Source organism: Argentina anserina, chromosome 5, assembly GCF_933775445.1.
Source record: "Argentina anserina chromosome 5, drPotAnse1.1, whole genome shotgun sequence".
Taxonomy (NCBI): domain Eukaryota; kingdom Viridiplantae; phylum Streptophyta; class Magnoliopsida; order Rosales; family Rosaceae; genus Argentina; species Argentina anserina.
Genome location: NC_065876.1, coordinates 23,800,764 through 23,809,172, shown reverse-complemented (window position 1 = coordinate 23,809,172; position 8,409 = coordinate 23,800,764).

Here is an 8,409-nt window from a genome sequence, read left to right as displayed (position 1 = left end):
GAACAAAGAGATAATTCTGAAGAATGCATGTGGCCTAGAAGAAGGGAGAATTCATGTGACCAACAAAGATGATCATCATTCAATCGAGAAGGAAAGAAAAGAAAAGAAAAAAAATGAAATAGAGAATCAGCCCATTACCATGTAGCCCCTCTCACCTATTCCTCTATAAATAACACGTCATTCCTACACATTGGTATCTCCATTCTCTCATAAATCCAAGCCGAAACCCTGCCAAAATACCCAAAAAATTCGAACCAAAAACTTCATCCATTCTCCACCAAGCCGTGCTCCCTCTCTTACCTCTCCATAATCGAATTCATCTTTGCTTCATCCTTCAAGGTTTCTAATGTGTGATTCATCCATGGCTTGTAATTTTTATTTAGGTTTTCTGCAATTTTCGATTTTATTGTATGAATTCTTAGATGTTATTTTCAGTTTTATATACGAACATATATTCAGACTTATTTGGTTTTATGTTTTGATTGTATGAACTCTTGATCATGTGTGTATGTCGTGTGTAATAGCTTAGGGCAGTAGGATTTTTGAAATATTTTAGGTTTTATTTCAATTTATTTCATAAACTTGTGCATCTAAATCAATGCTTGGAAAAGCCAAGGCCATGGTTCTCCTAAGGTTGCGATTTCATTCACAAAAGTGTTCATTGATTGAATATGCGCTTCGTGTTTCAATTATTGATACTTGTTTAGAGTTGTGATAGTTCTAGGAATTTGCATGCTTAATCAAGATGAGTGACGCCATGCTTGTGTAACATGTTTCCATTTCGACTTATTGTGCTTATGTGCTACTTTGTTGTTTAACTAGTACACTTCGTTATGTTGAACTCTTTTTAGCATATGTTTAGGATTGAACGCTTCGTTGATTCTAAATAATTAAAAAGTCTTAATGATTAGATGAACCGCTTCGGACTCTAATTAGAATTAGAATTGAAAATGGACTTAGAAAGAATCGAAATAATTCGCTGCCTATATGTTGTTCTATGCGTGTCATACATGTTTCTTGAGTAGAATTCGTGTTTTGGTTATGTGATGAATGGTTGATCAATTGTATATAAGTAATTTAGGATTTATTTTAAGTAGTAGTTTTAGAATCCAAATCAAATCCCCTAATAACATGATAAGTGTTGAGGCCCTTTTGATTCCCCGGACTGAACGATCCCTGCTTATTCTATACTAACGATGATATTTTTCAGGATATTTTATAGATGTTCTAACCAACGATCTATCAACAAGTAATATATCAGTGGAGTTTATCTAGTTAATATATCTCTTTTGGGCAATTTGCAGATCACTCAGCACAAGTGGTCATGGCCTTTTATGACGCCTGTAGATGTTCAAAAACTGGGATTGCAGGACTATCATCAAGTAAGCTTCTTTTTTTCGGAGATGGTCTTCTTACTCATAACTCTTAAGGAAGAGCGAGTTTTTTTTGCTCTGTTACTACTATGTAGTTGTTATTGCATTGTTGTGGAGGTCTCGTTTGATGTATACCTACTAAAAACTAGTCCTTGTTAAAGTAGTCGAAATGAAATGTTATAGAAACTTACAGTTCCACCTTCAATTTAAATAGATCTTCGTGTATCAGTCTTTATGTTGTTGATAGCACTTTTCACTAATTGATTATTCTAATTTTTTCTTCTTCTACCCTGATGATTATTAGCCTATATACACATTTGTACTACAGAAAGAAAAAAAAGGATCCCTTTAATGGTCACCTACTTATTTCGGTCTCTTAGAATTTGGGTCTCGGATGGTATTGTATTAGAAGTTTATTGTAATTTCCTTTAAATTCCATTTTTCTAGGTATAGTTGATTGTGGTAACTACTGTATTTGGACAGTTCAGATTTCTTAGTACAAAATTGCAGATAACAAGTGTTGTATGAAAGTTTTATTACACTGTTACATGTTCATTTTTATAGCCTGCTCAGTTGCATCAAGAGTGAGCGGAAAATGGGATACGTGCCTTACTTTCTTGGGTCTTAAACTATGAATTGGCATCACTGAATGCACATGAGGTGGATCTGGACATTGATACTCATGTAATCTTTATGGTACTTGTTTGTCTATGTCATGATCTCACATTCTTTTAAAGTGAATGTTGTACTGCATGTAATTGATGTTTATTTTTTGTTTTCTTTGTATTCTTCTGAGGGGTGTGCAAGCTGATGTTGTCCTCCTTATTTATGTGGCAGTTTGAAGCTGCATAGGCTTTGACCAATGTTGCATCTGGAACATCTGAGCATACTCGAGTTGTTATTGAACATTGTGCAGTTCCCCTGTTTGTGCACCTTCTAAGCTCCGGCAGTGAGGTGCGTTATTTAATTATAATATTTCATGTTTTGTTATTCTAATTTGTTATTTATTTTTGGCATATATCTGTCATCTAACTTGTAGACCTATGTTTGATCAGTTTTACTGTAGAATCAGTTTATTATTTCTGTATGTGTTGTTTTCTGTTAGAAAATGTTTTGGCATCTGGTAACCTGGTTTATGATTTAGTTTTGATACATATTCCTTAATTAAATGGTAACGCTTAAAATTAATTTTTACTTTCACTTTCTTTAGTATGCTATATGTATAATAACTTGTGCCTTCAGGTCTGTTTTTGTGTTTATATAGTTTATAATGTTGACTTCTCAAGCCCTTTCTTTTTATTATTTTGCTTTTCTTAAACTCGATATATTGTATTTATGTAGGGGAATGAAGGATTTGCAGCTTTAGGGATGATTCTACATCTTTATGTATTTAGAGTAAGTTTAGGAGGCAATAGATGCAAGAAGATGAAGATATTTACTTATATATTTGATGCTGTAAAAATATAGATATTGTGTAAGAAATTTTACAATACATTTGAGTAATATGTGATTGTGGCTGGGTTAAATTTGAATTTTCTTTTTAAATATCTCCTCAAGAAATTGTGGAGATGAGGAAGATAATGATGACATAGAAGAGCAAAATCACCAACAAAATCTTCATGATACAAAAGAAATAGATACATTACGAAACATGATTGCTCAAAATTTGATGGATGTGCGTGTATGAGTATTTATGTATTTACATGATCCTAATCAAAACTATGTTATTAATATAGGAATATATTTGTTTAATATAATTTTAAAATTATCCAATTAATGTCATATATTTTCAAGCATTGTTTTAACTAAAATTGACCTAAAATTATCTTACATCTCCAAATTGGTCATTTGACATATTAAAAGCATAAGCCAGTTTGAGTTTACCAAACACTCTAACAGAGCTTCTGTCACTAACAACAACTTATATAAGTCGATTTACCAAACAATCAGCTACTTCACTTATCAGCCACCAAACACAGCCTTAATCTCTAGTTCCACTTTACCAGATTAATTTGCTCAAGCATTTGCGAAATCTCAGTCCAAGCTAGGAATAACAATGTTCCGGTTCAATTCTTAAAGTAACCGTATTCTAACCTTTTAATTTAGAAATGCCATGTGAGATTGCTTACAGACAATGGGCTGCACTAAGTTCGACCTTGGTGTTATGGGGAAATGATCTTGGTGAAACTGTAATAACCCTAAATTTTAAACAATGTTAGTTTGATTTGGAATTCTATAAAATTTCGAATTTTATTAGAATGAACGTATTTGGTTGCGACGTTAGTAAACGAGAAACGGAAACGTTCTCGGAACGTTTAAATTGAAAAACGTTACATTTCCGTAACGTTTATATCGACTTTTATTCCGTCGATCGGTTGCGAAAACTTCCTTCACGAAAGTTGTAGAGCTCGTCGATACGAGTGCGTGGACATGTGACACGTTCGAATCGGACGTCGGACGTAAAAGTTATTAACGTCGGAAGTTAGTTTCCGATTTGGAAACGAGTATAAATAGAATGTTTTGTGATTAGGGTTTCCACTTTTGGAAACCCTCACTCTCTCCGCCTCCCTCTTTCTCTCTCTCTCTTTCTCGGTTCTCTCTCTCCCGACCCTTCCTCCTTCCTCTCGGCTTGCATCCGATCTTCCTCCTCCGAGGGAGGTGCTCCTCACCGCCGACCTCAGCAGCCTCACGACCACGACAAAAACATCCTCCGACCAAGGCACGGTCTCCAGCAACGCCGTGAAGCTCGGCGCGATCCACAGGGACCGAACGCAGTCGGTCCGATCGAGCCATCACCTCCAGCGACGCACGAGCACGGAGGAGGGCTTCCCTACGCTGATCCTAGCCATGGTGCTCTCTGCCTTCGACTTGGAGGCAAAACTTCATCGAATCCGAGTTCTCTCCAAGGATTTGAATTTCACCGGCGATCCAAGCCTTTTCCGAGGCCAAATCGGAAGTTCTAGCTTCGATCAAGGTATGGATGGATGTGATTACTGGTTGTGTGTGTTTGTTGATGAATTGTGGATGTTTTCGAACGATTTTGGAGTAGGATCGGAGGAGGGGAGGAATTGGTGAGCACCGCCGCCTTAGGCGGCGCGTGTGGGCGAGTAGAGGGGGCTAGGCACGGTGTGAGGCCGTGGGAAGGCAGAGGGAAGGAAGAGGGTGGTTTTGGAGGCGGCGGTGGCGTGATACGCGCCGTGGTTAGCCTCGGCGCGTGGGCCCCACGCGCGGCCCGCCGGAGGTGGCGCCACACGCGCCGCCACGTGCGGCGGTGTGGACAGTTTTGACAGAAGGGTATTTTGGTAATTTACTGTGTACGGTAAATGTAAATGTAATTTTTAATTACTACGGTAAATGTAATTAAATTTTACCTTCGGTAAATGTAAATATAAATTACTTTCAGTAAATGTAAAAAGTAATTTTGTGAAAGGGTAATTTAGTAAATTTTATTTACTGAATTTGTATTTACATTTAAATCGTACGTATACGTACATAAATACGTATTAATATTTATACGTACAGAAATACGTATTAATATTTATACGTACAGGAATACGTATTAATATTTATACGTACAGAAATACGTATATAATATTTATACGTACAGAAATACGTATTAATATTTATACGTACAGAAATACGTATTAATATTTATACGTACAGAAATACGTATTAATATTTATACGTACAGAAATACGTATATAATATTTATACGTACAGAAATACGTATTAATATTTATACGTACAGAAATACGTATTAATATTTATACGTACAGAAATACGTATATAATATTTATACGTACAGAAATACGTATATAATATTTATACGTACAGAAATATGTATTAATATTTATACGTACAGAAATACGTATTAATATTTATACGTACAGAAATATGTATATAGTATTTATACGTACAGAAATACGTATATAATATTTATACGTACGAGAAATACGTATTAATTTCATAGTTGTACAGTATCCGGGAATAGTAACAGTGAATAGTACCAATGAACAGTAACTTCGTAAAACCGAAAATTGCTGAACAATAACCGATTATTACTGTTTCGGCATTTAAAGGTTACGAAACGATTCTAAATTCTTTTCTTATCTTTTCAAGGTGATCGTTAAACCGAGGAAAGGAATTATCATCGGGAATTGTGGAATTACGCTCGAGTCGTTAAGGTGAGTAAAATCTCACTTATTTACGAATCTACCCTTGCGGTGATTCCAAGATTTTGCAAGAGTTTTTAATATTGAATTACGACACGTATACAATATAGTGGATTACGTATATATCGTATAAATGGTAACAAATACATATATATATAGTTGCTATATTATATACTGTTATGAATTCATTGGAATTGGTCATTTCGAATGACGAGAATTAAATGTTGAGCATGTGATGTGATTTTTGTACAATATGAGGTGTGATTATTGTACGTGGTTTTAACATGAGTTTGTTAAAATGTTTTGTCTTCGGACGAGTTTTTGTCTTCGGACGTGTTTATGAAATATGACATGTATACGATATAATGGATTATATATATATTGTATAAATGGTAAATATGTACATATATATATAGTTTGCTCTATAATATACTGTTATGATTTTATCGTGATTTATGTCATTTCGATGACGAGATTTAAATATCGAGCATGTGATTTTGATTTGTACAATATGATGTGAGATTATTGTACGTGATTTTAACATTGTAATCCTATTTCCTTATGGACTCCCCGGAAGATTAAGTAGGTAGGATAGTAAGAATTCTATTAGGATTGCGAAGGAATTATTGTATGTACCCGAAACATTGCTTAGCTGGTGTCCCCAGCCAATAAGACTGCGACACGTTTACAACATCATTGAAGGGATGGTAGGAATTTCCACGTCGTCTCACTCCGTCAAATTCATTACAATTCTACAGGCAAGAGTGTTCTTCGTTTTCAATTTTTCCGAATTAATTGTCCTTCGAAAGATAGCCCCCACACGACCACACCAGCAAACTCACTAGCCTTAACACCATCCACCCACATTTATAATTAAACCAAAACTCGTTGGCACAACCAGGCTTCTCTAAACTCAAACACCATCCCATAAAGCCTCTGAACCTCAAGAACTCTTCTGGGTCTTCTTCCTCTGGAAACAAATACGAGCCATACCCCGCGTTTAGATTGGCTTGAATATTTCTGTCTTCTTGATTTTCATTGTGCATGGTCTTATACTCTAATCAACCTAAATCCCCATCGATATCTATTTAGAAAAAAAATTAGATCTTCATCAATAGAGAAAGAAACTTTTTAATTTCTCTCAATAATCAAGGGAAAATTAATCAATTACGTTTCGCAATTTTCAATAGCATTTGTGGATTTTGTGAAAAGTTAATCTTTTAGAAGAAATAAATATTGAAGATATTGGATGTGTATGTGACAATAACACGGTTATTAGAAAGCTTACTCATATGAGTCATATCAATCCTTCAATGATGGTGTATACGTGTCGCAGCCTTATTGACTGGGGACACTAGCTAAGCAATGTTATGGGAACATACAATAATTCCTCAGGATGAGGAATACGCTTGCAATTTCGGTGAAAGTAGCCACGTCAGCTATAATTGCGGGTGTCTCATGACAACGTTTCATCTATAAAATTTTGAACTGAATATCACTTTCATTAAGCCAAAGGGCCAGAGAACAACAATAAAGAAAGAAACGAAAGTAAATATAGGAATACAGGATAGCAGCGACTACCACCTGAGCTGATGATAGCGTTTCATCTTAGTGACCGAATTCAAAGTGCCACCAACTCATTGATTTGGAGCTAGCTGCTCTTGTGGGTACGTTTTGAGCAGTGGCACCTACAAGCAGTGACGGATTCAGAAATTTTTATCAGCCTAGTCAAAATTAAGTAGAATATATATATATATATATATAAGTCGGTTAGAGAACGGACGTCCGCATGGTGCGGATTCATCCGTTCCGGCAACCGGCGACGTGTAACGACAGCACAGATGGTGCCCACCCTATTCTCCCTCTCAGCGCTCTTGTCTGTGTCGGCCGGAGTTCCATCGCCGGCTCATGGCAACTGGAATCTGCCCATTTCCAGAAGTTTCAAGTTTTTTTGAAATGTGCAGATTCTGGCCATCGTAGACTGGTGATGGAGCTCCAGCCAAGCGCTTGTTAGTGCGTATTAGTGCGATCCACTTTAGCACGATTAACTCCATAAATCACGGGAGTGATTCACGGAGGAAATCAAGAAAGCACTTGTAGTTAGCTTATATATAGGTCAGTTTGATGTTGTATAAATTCATATTGTGATTAAGGAAAACACTTACCTTGTTTCTACTTGGTATCAGAGCCTTTGTGCTCCTTTTTTATGAGTTTTTTCCCGTCTATTCCGGCCGGTTACCGCCCTTGTGCTCACCGCTGCCTCCTTTATCACCGCTGCCCTCCGGCGCTCCTCGACGTCGCCGTCCATCCTCGAGGTTGACCTTCGTCCCGCTCCGAAGCTCCTCTGCAGCCCGCTGACAACCTTCGTCCCGCTCCGAAGCTCATCCGCGCCGCTCCGAAGCTCCGACGACCTTCGCACCACGACGCGTAACCTCGCAAAGGCTTGCGTCTGTTAAAGGTCCCGTCGTCGATCGTTGAAGCTCCGTTGAAGAACCCGAAGTCGAACCCGGTGCTGCCGCCGTCGATCCATGAAGCTCCGTGCTGCCGCCGTTGACCCAAAGTTCGAAGCTTCACTTTCTGGTTTTTCTAAACCCAAAGTTCGAAGCTCCCACACACGAGTAGCAGTTCTGCTACCTCCGCCAAATTCCAAGCAAAATTAGGCGAAAATCCGACCCGACCTTTTTCGCCCAACCCAGCCCTTATTCGGCGACCCAGCCTCGCCCTTATCCACTAGACCCGACCCGGAGACCTGACCCGGAGACCCGACCTGGAGACCCGACCCGGAGACCCGCCCCGGAGACCCGACCTGGAGACCTGACCCGGAGACCCGACTCGGAGACCCGGATTCGACCCGATCCGGTCTG